The sequence below is a fragment of the Hemibagrus wyckioides genome, linkage group LG03 (assembly GCF_019097595.1).
Source record: "Hemibagrus wyckioides isolate EC202008001 linkage group LG03, SWU_Hwy_1.0, whole genome shotgun sequence".
NCBI classification, from domain to species: domain Eukaryota; kingdom Metazoa; phylum Chordata; class Actinopteri; order Siluriformes; family Bagridae; genus Hemibagrus; species Hemibagrus wyckioides.
The window spans coordinates 17,422,624-17,432,223 of record NC_080712.1 but is presented as its reverse complement, the minus strand read 5'-3'; the positions used below and the strand labels follow the sequence as shown (position 1 = coordinate 17,432,223).

The 9,600-nt window shown below is 35.6% G+C and overlaps 1 protein-coding gene across 2 annotated transcripts in view; it reads left to right on the top strand.

The window, feature by feature from the left end:
- Nucleotides 1–3,151: 3,151 nt before the first annotated feature.
- cdhr1a (cadherin-related family member 1a) overlaps nt 3,152–9,600 on the top strand; it is a 41,552-nt gene continuing 35,103 nt past the window's right edge. For both annotated transcript variants that reach the window (XM_058386554.1, XM_058386552.1), the window contains exon 1: nt 3,152–4,247. The gene's annotated coding sequence lies outside the window, so the exon portion shown is untranslated. The remainder of the gene's footprint in view (nt 4,248–9,600) is intronic.

The window sequence follows — 9,600 nt, the reverse complement described above, 5'->3', positions numbered from 1 at the left end:
GGCTGTCTCACTCAGTAGGGCTTTAGGCAGCAGGGAGGGGATCCTTTATGCAACAGGTCTGAAACAAAAACTCTGTGTTATCCTCACTTAATGGGTTTAATGGTGTTGAATTTTTAAATAGCTCGGGCAGATGCCTTTTGAGTTCCCGGGCTCGACTCACCACAGTAGGCCTAGCAAGGTTTGGCTATTCACATTCTCTTCCAGTCATCGGTGGGGAGGTCAGTTAATGGAAAACTTTGCAGTCATTATTTGTGTAAGACTAGAAATATAATTTTAAGCAGCCCAAAGCAGATATAATTACCTACTGGCAACTAGAAAGTAAAATAATAAATTTAACAGTGCTTAATTATAGTAACTGAAAATAAATTAAATGAACTAAAATGCCTTAGATGAATGAACAAGAACATAAAAACAATCTATGTGCATAATTCAAATAAACAACTTACAACATTAATAAAATCTAGATAAGGCACCTAAAATCTGCACCAGGTCACTATAACTACAATCTGATGATTTGAATACTTCAAGAATCACATTATATAACATCTCATGTTTAAATCATCATTTTCCATGCACCAACAGATCTAGATTATAAAAAACTGTCTATTTTAATTGTCCCATAGCATACACCCTGTTACCTGTGCACATTGACCCCAGTTAAATGTTCGAAATATTCCACTTGTCACATGCTCAACAGGAAGTTACATCATCCAAATCTCTTGAAGATACTGGGAAGGAGGAAAGCAAATTCTCATATTTTTTCTTTATTTTCAGTGAAAGTACTGAGGGTGTCATTGGTTTTACTTTACTTTGTTAAAAAAAAAGTAAATTACTTAATCATTTAATTTTAATCATTAGAATGGCCTTAATGTCTTCATGCCCTTAGTATGTATCCTAGTTAATTTGCTAATTCTTTGCTGAAAAACCTAGACTGCTGCATGAGTAATTAATAAAGTTTAATGCTTAAATGCATGTTTCCTGAGAATCAGTGTTGAAAAATTATTTAAGATGAATTTTTAATAGTTACAAGGGCTAAATGTTCCCACAAATACGGAATCAACCTAATTATTTATCATTATTTTTCATATACTATTTCCATCATTTGCCTTGAGATAGATATTTTAAGAGAATTTAATGTCTGACAGAGAGTGTATTTTTACAAAAGGAACATGGAGAACATCACAGTACAACTACAGATGCAAGCACAAAGACCTGCCAAGTAACTTTTGTTGTGTGCTTGTGTTTTTTTTTCTGCCTCTGTTTCTGAGCAGAAGATTGATATCCCTGCCATACTCATGTAGAATAACTTCACTTAAATCTTGTTTGGGGCAAAATTCCAAGTGGAGTGTGTCTAGTTGCTTCCGAGATTACTTCATCTTTCTCTGTGCACCCACTTCCTCCTGTGTCCTCTGGCATTCGATGTCCCATTACCCTTCACAAGCAGCAACTTTCTGCTGTTTGCACAGTGCTTTCCACAGGGGCCAAGAGAGGACCATCACAGCACAACTGCATGTAGTGATTGCTTTCCTTACCCTCAACCCCACAATTTTTTATACACTCTGCTGGCCAGTGGCTTAGATATTGCAGAACTAGAGTGATTAATTAATGTTTCACTCTTGTATAGGCTGTCTGGTGCTCTTCAATGTTCTCTTTGCTCCAACCCTGCTCAAGGCAAGTAAGAAATTAGATTTCTTTCAAATCTCACTGTAATGTAAGTTAATCTTGATATTTGTCTTGATCAGGGTTTTAGCAGATATACCACTGAAGAATGTCTATGTTTGTGTTGCACAAATCCAGCAAATTAACCATGTGGCATTGTGAAACAAGTAATTTGTCAGGTGTGTGATCTAACACAAGGTGCCATGGTCACAACGAACATGTTTATATAATTACCCCTTTTTGTTTAAACGTAGGAATCAAACCAAGATTTTGTGTTATAATTTCAAGACTCCAGTGAATAAACTAATGTGTAGACTGTTGACTGTTTCCCTGTGCCTGAAGACCCCATTCCTAACATCATTTTCCTTTCTTGTATTTCACAGTTTTGTTTAATTAGTCTGAATTTTTTAATATTTTTTCCATCAAGCTTCACAAACAATCAGTGCTCGAATTAAATTGCTTTCAATGTTTTATAATTGACGTTCGTAATTATAGCCTTAAAACATTCAAAAATGATTTTGTGCGTTTGATGGCTGCTCCACACACAATACAAAGTACAAAACAGTGTCAAAGTTTAGATTAATTCAGCCTCAAGTCATGATGAATGTTAATTGTTGCTGAATAATGATGAAGTGAAGAAAATAATTAGGAATATGGTAATATACAGACGGGTGACAAATTAAGGGGGAAAAAAAACAACAACATAATGTGTTTTAGTAAGGTGTTGGGCCACCAGAAGCCACCAGAAGAGCTTAGTGTTGATACTAAGACTTTATAACTGTACTGGAGAGATGAACATCATTCTACCAAAAGATATTCCCTTTATTATTGTTTTCATGATGGTGGTGGAGAGTGTTGTCTAACACATCACTCCAAAATCTCCCTTAGGTTTTCAAATGGATTGACTGTGAAGACCATAGCATGTGATTTAAATCATATTGCAGTTACACTCTTGTCTAAATGGACACAACATAAAAGAGCCACCATTTTAATAATTTTCTTTTAACCACTATGTAAAACTCCTTCTAAGCAGATAATGTGTTAGTATTGCTTAGTTTTTATCCAAACTGACTCTATGTAGATTACAACATTAACATTTGTGTGAGTTATCCTGACTTTACAACACCGTCTTAGGTGTGTCAACATCAGTAATTGAATAAATGCTATTTTTATTGTTTTCTTTAATCAGGCATTAAAGCAGAGAGAGTCTGTGTCCTTGCAGGCTTAACTGTCTGCAGTTATGTTTGTTGGCCTGTAATGCAAAGCCATAATATGGTCCTTTAGCAAATCAGGCCATGTACTGTTGTTCATTGACCATAATTGGGATTATTATTCATGTCCATGTAAGTAATTGCAAGCAGTATAGTTATCTAAATTTGATCTTAAAAGTTATCCTTTGTTTTTACCTGATTGCGCTACATTGTGCTATTTGCAATTCACTGTGTCATATTCAGGTCCTAATATTAAATTTTGTACACTCATGTTGGCAAATATTTCCAGCACTAGGTATTTATATATGAAAGGGTAATGGATGCAAAAAGTTTAGAATACCATAATGTATGAGCTTTGAGCCTAGTAACTAACCAGCAAAAGTGTCATTTCCTCATGGACACACACTACTCTGTGCTTTCTTAAGTATGAATTTCTATTAGTTTCATTGCAAACATCTATCTGCAATAAAGGGTACTATCCAGTAAAAAGCTGGCTGTTTTTCATTATTCCTCTAGATTTCTTGTCTGAAGTCTAAACCACACATTGAATCTTATAGAGCATTATAAATACCAGTATTATTATGAAACACATCCATTTGGAAAATGCAGAGGAGGCTTTTGCACTCGGCTCACAAACATTTATTGTCAGTTTATGATTGTTTCTTAATTTTTTTTGGTTGGGAAAGCACTTTGGAGAGCATTTGTGGCCCTGCCGTTGGCCTGACATAGTGATAGACATGTAGTTTTAATAGGCTTTATCCCTGAGGCTGAGAGATTTAGACCGGTCCCTCAGGACTACGTCTCAGATCAATTAGAGTTCAGGGCAGAAATAATGTCTCCAGGGCACGTGAATATGGAGTGCCTCTTTTAGCCACAAATACTTGAGCTTAAACAACACCTACTCCCAAACCAAGAGGCTCTCCATGAAGTTAACAGCACAACAAATTCAGTTGTCTCTAATTACATTTATCAGTAAAATTGGCAACATTAACAGGGGTAAATGGCTTTCATTTGTATGTAGTAATAAGCTAAAACACAGTGTAGTGCATCAGGGTACCCAGGAGTTCGATTTTCGAGCAGATACTGACCATAACAATGAAAAGATTTAATCTGATGGCGAGGCTGCGGTCTCTGTACAGCAGAGTGCTTGTGCAGGACCAGTCAGCGAGTTTAGCCACTCATGCCATCTGTTAAGAGGCAGCTCCAAAGTTCAGCTTGGATTCACAAGCCCCGGGAGTTCTACCAGGCTGCCTACTGCTCCTGACCGCTGGATTGTGGTGTGTGTGTGTGTGTGTGTGTGTGTGTGGTGTGTAAGCTTTCTTCCTAAATCTTCTGATCCACATACCGACTCCTGCCTCCAGCACACAATACAGGCAGGTAGGACACTTCTCTGAAATAGGGTGAACCTACTGGAACCCTTAGCCTGAAGAATTAGCATACTAACTTTGGTACTGCATTTGTATTTATATTTCTACACACATTATTCACTTTCTGTAGGACTCCACAGAGAGCTCTCTCTCTCTCTCTCTCTCTCTCTCATTCTCTGATTTATAGCGCCGCCACCATGGTCAGACTGGCTAATGAAATCTGTGACAGTGCATTAACGAGGCCGTTTGTTTCAGCTCAAGTTTGGTTCTTTTTTTTCCTTTTTTCTTTTTTCACTCTTGCCTCAGCCCCCTCTGTGTTTGCATATTATTTTTCTCCCTTCACTTCCCTGTTGCTATTTAAAACTCCTGTTTATGAAGCATTTCATTTATACCAGTCGATAGCAGTCTACTAAAACAGTAACAACTGGAAACTGTTATGCGTTTAAGAGTCTGTAGATTTTAGTTTTCAAATATGTTGCACCCTCGAATATGTTAAGCAAAATAAAATATACTATAGATTATGTTTAGTACAACATTTTTTCTTGGAGATCTATGCAGAGCGAACAGGAACATTTAAGTTTTCATTGTTGTGAGAACTAAACTGTTGCCTTTTTAGACTTTCTGTCTGATAGATTTAGGAACATATTCTGGTAGATGCATTTGGAGTTAAATAAAGTTTAATGCCACTAAACCTAATATTCATAATATATACTCTTAACATATGTTTTCATTTTTAACCAACCAACCAAGCTTAATAGATAAAATATGAATTAAAATAATATCATAACATTAATATTATTAATATATACTGAATATTTTAAAAGATATTAAAAATATATTAATAAACATATTCAGAAATAAACTGTAGTCCTTTCTCACACTAACAGGTATCTGGTTTAATCAATAACAAAACTAGCTTGCAGAAGTCAGAGAAGAAGAATTCGGAGAATCATTATAAAGTCAGAAATGGAGTTGCTTGTACATACTTTATTAGTGAAATACTTCAGGGCAGTGTGATTGAATTTCTGACCTTTATGTGAAATGAGCATGTGCGTCTTTCAATTTTTGTTCTGACATTTTTTATATTGCTGTGTAGACAAAGGTCGCAACTTAGACTTCATACACAGCATGGAGGCTAAATGTGGACTGCACACATTTTCTAGGGTTTTAATAGTTACTTGAGGAAATGAAGTCTAAACAGCAATCAGTTTTTTAGTTTTTTGTTTTCTGACTTCAGAGACAGACATCCTTTGTTGTGGAATTCAGTGTTTAATTTCCTTTTATTGTATTATTGTTGCTGTTTTATTTTTATTGTATTGTATTATATTTGCTTTAGAGTTTGAATTGATTCCATTAGGAGTTAGGAGATAATTATTGATGCGTATGTCACTCATTTCAGTTTTGTATGCCACTTCGGGTGTTTAGTGTTAAAGTTTCATGTGAAAGCCTCCATTTGGAAGGGAAGTATTAGCATTGCGAGAGTGCTGGATGGATGGAAGGGTGTAGCTGACATGCAGGCTGGGAAAGTTTGGGGAAAACCTGGCCAGAGCCGCCAATCAATCGCAAAGTTCACATTAAAAAGTGCTGACAGCAGTGGGAGAGAGAGTTCCCACTTTCATCTAGAGGGAGACCTCCAGCTAACCTTCACGTCACACTTTTTCTCTCAAGACCTCCTCTCTTTATTAAATTGTGTTGCATCCCACAGTGGAATTCGAGGCAGCACCCGCTTTGTCACTTATCGCAAAACTTCTGACTCATTCCATTTTTTTTTATATGAACAACAATTCACATGATAGCCTTGAACTAGACCATGTCTTTGTGCCTTTGTATAGAGCCCACACACACACTAGCCCATATCTGTCCTCCTTCACTTAATCGAGTTTGCTGAAAGAATGGGAAAGTCTCTGCTGTTGATAAGTAGTAGTTTCTAAATGTACATGTGTGTCTTTTAATGCTCTGTGTGCAAGTAGACTATGTTATTATTATTATTATTATTATTATTATTATTATTATTATTATTATTAAAACTTCAACTTTTGTTACCTTGTAAATTGCTTGAATTGGCCTTCTTATGTACACGACATTTTTTAAAATTATTTTTCATGAACTTCAACATAATCACTGGCTATTATATGTGTAAAAAAATTCATCATAATCAGATGTAATCTGTGTAGGTTAAAGTTTATAGTAATAACCAAATCTAAGTGCAAAGTCACAGAATATTGTGAATAGTTTGCACTGTTACTTGTATGGCATAAACACACTATGAGATATTGCACAATATTAATTTGCTCATTTCAACATAATAAAATAAAATCTAAATCAGCTGTACTTAAGCGTTGGCTTTAACTAAACCCAGAACATCAGCTTTGACTACAACTGAATAGTGATACTGAAATCTGTAGAGAAAACAGGTGAATGATCAGTACACTATAACTTGAATGGAAATGGATTTAGGGGAAGTGCAGGGTGGACTGCAGAGAGCTCATTGTACAGTCTTCTGCTGCCACTTAGGGGTGTGGAGAAGAGTCAGAGTGCACTTTCCCTGTCACACACTTCTGCACTGAACAAAAAAGCTTTAACACACAGCAACCTGGACCGATCCATGAATTCATGATATTTATTCAACACCAGTAAGGAAGGAAGGAAGGAAGGAAGCCAGTAACAATACTCTAAAAAGCACATTTCACAGATACAACAATAAAATAAAAGCGGTGAATGTTAATGAGTTGTTCATTCATGCACCTTTTTATTTTGTCATTTTGTCTGAAATGTGAAGGACAAGAGTTTTATTCACAGAAGTAAAAAGTTGATATCAATGGTTCAGCATTTTAATTTTCCAGCAAACACTGCCATCAGGAGGTTGCTGTGTTATATGTTCATATATAAAACCATTATTAATGACTGAAATGAACATTTATACCAATTAAACAAACAGAATAAATACTATTAAAGAAAAATATAGATTGTTTGACATATCTATGTTTGTTCATGTAAATGCATGAATGTAAATGTTAAAATTATTGCTGATATCCCTCTATATTTTTTTTTCTATCTCTCTGTTTAAAAAGATCTTCATATTAATACTTTCCTAAATAAACTTACAATTACATATTGTTAGAATTATTTGGTATATGTATTTATGTTTAATTTAATTTTTTATACATTATTTATATTTATTTAAATATATTTACTTATAATTACAATGTTGCATTTAAATGTTAATATCAGATTAAATATTGCTTGGCTGGTGTGATACCCATCCTGTAAATCAAATAATAGATGAAATACTTTGTGTAGATTTTGGCATGTTTGTAAAATTCATTTGTCAGAGATGGGACTGTGCATTTAACCTGTGTGATGTCTCCACAAAGCAGCCACTTTTGTCCTGTTACCTGCAAAGAAGGCTCTCTTTTATTTCTCTTTCGGCTGAGCCGCACTAAAGCCTGTCAGCTACACACAAAAGAAGGAAGTAGGATATTGAGTTGCTGGGTTTTAACAGTGTGCTGTGTTTATTTGCTGTGTCAGAAACTGAGAGATTACACTGTTTATAAGCAGTGGGACTGGAATCTGGTTAGGTGTCTCCTCAGGGCTAAAGGGGCAGGTAGGGAAGTAGAGATGCACTGTTGACCCTGGCATTAAGAATGAAAGTTCAGACTGGCTACTATTCACTTGAAGTGCTGCCATCAATCATGTCATGAAAAGTGGACACCTATATTCAAGGTGTAAGTGTGTATGTGTATGGTGTGGGGGGGGTGGATAGGGAAAGCCTATACTCTTCACTAGGAAGACAGCTAGGATGCTATGTAAGATTTTTGTTTCCATAACGCTCTCGTTAAATGTTGTAGTTTTCTGTGAGTGAATTTTTTTTACCAGCATGTTTCTGTAAAAATATGGTTTTAAACCTTTATCAAAAATCAAGATGAATATATATTTCATATAAATGATTGAAATAATATGTTCGAGCTTTATATTTGTATTTATATTTTTGTGTGTTTTTATTTTGTGATGAGAAGAACTGAACTGGCTTGCTGTCAGTGAATTGTGATTGACCCCGATAAAATAAATCTGTCTACTGACTGCGTAGAAACTCATTCTGACCAAACCTGCATACACCTCAAATTCCTCATCTGTCTAAACTAAAATGCAGAACTGGAAAGAATTGGGTGTCATTTATATAGAGACAGAGAAGAGAGCCTTGTTTTGGTTTGTCTTGTCTAACCTGAGGCACTATAAATAGTGGAAGTGCTGAAATACCTGGCTCTTGGGCCAGTCCAAGCACAGACTCCTGTGTCTCACTGATGAGAACAGATGGGTTTTTTCTGCTTATGAAAGTTGTAGAGTATGGGGGGAGAACACACATATTTGTATTTTTCTCTTGGTGTAAATCCGGAAGGTCAAAAACAGAGCTTATTTTAGGATAAACTCTGCAGCTGACTGGTATATTATTGTAGCAGAATGGGAAACATTTCAAATAAGCAGTCCCCTGTGAAAGAATTAGAAGGTTTATTTTGCTTGTAGAAGATTTCCCCTGTAACCCTGCCAGTGTATTTCCTTGTTAATTAAGGTTTCAATAAACTACATATCAAAGCCTGCAACACTGAGGAATGGCTCTAGCTGGGTTTGTTTTCCTAATATGTCAAATAAACTTTCTGACTTACATGCAGACGTTTGCTCTGGCAGGAATAAAAAAAAGAATTAAGCCTCAAGTATTGCCATTATCAATCCCCCAGGAGCTAATCACTATATGTCTATGTGCAAACTAATTAGGAAGGGATTTGTTGAGAGAGTCTACTTAAGAGCTACCACTGGCAGGTTGAAGGCAAGGATGACACAATTCTTCTTGTCAGTGATGCTAACATAATATTTTTCTACAGCCACTGAAGATAAAATAGAGCCAAGCAGGAAAAGGAATACTGATATGTTTGTGAAGATTTCAAAGAACTGCATTTTGTAGAACTGCAAAAATACGAAATAAACTAAAATACTATTCTTTTAACATAAAGGTTCTCTAAATAATTTAGTGCAAAAACTTTGTCTACAGGAGTACACCATGTACAAAGCACATATTATCTTGAACTTTTCCATAGCATTTCATTTGCTGGCCTATTCAAGAGAAGAGTTCCACTATTACTACTGATTCTGCTGAAATATACATGAACTAGTGGTTGAATAATTAAAATTTCAAGGGCTTTCTTACTGAGGTAATAGACCTTCTTCCAGGATGACCAGACTGGGATTCCCTCACACATTCACATGGAACAAAACACACTGTTATGATATATCTATTACAGAGGGCATGAATATTGCAAAAGCAGAACAAATAGTCATGAAATGACTAATCATAGCTCAGGCAACCTGAG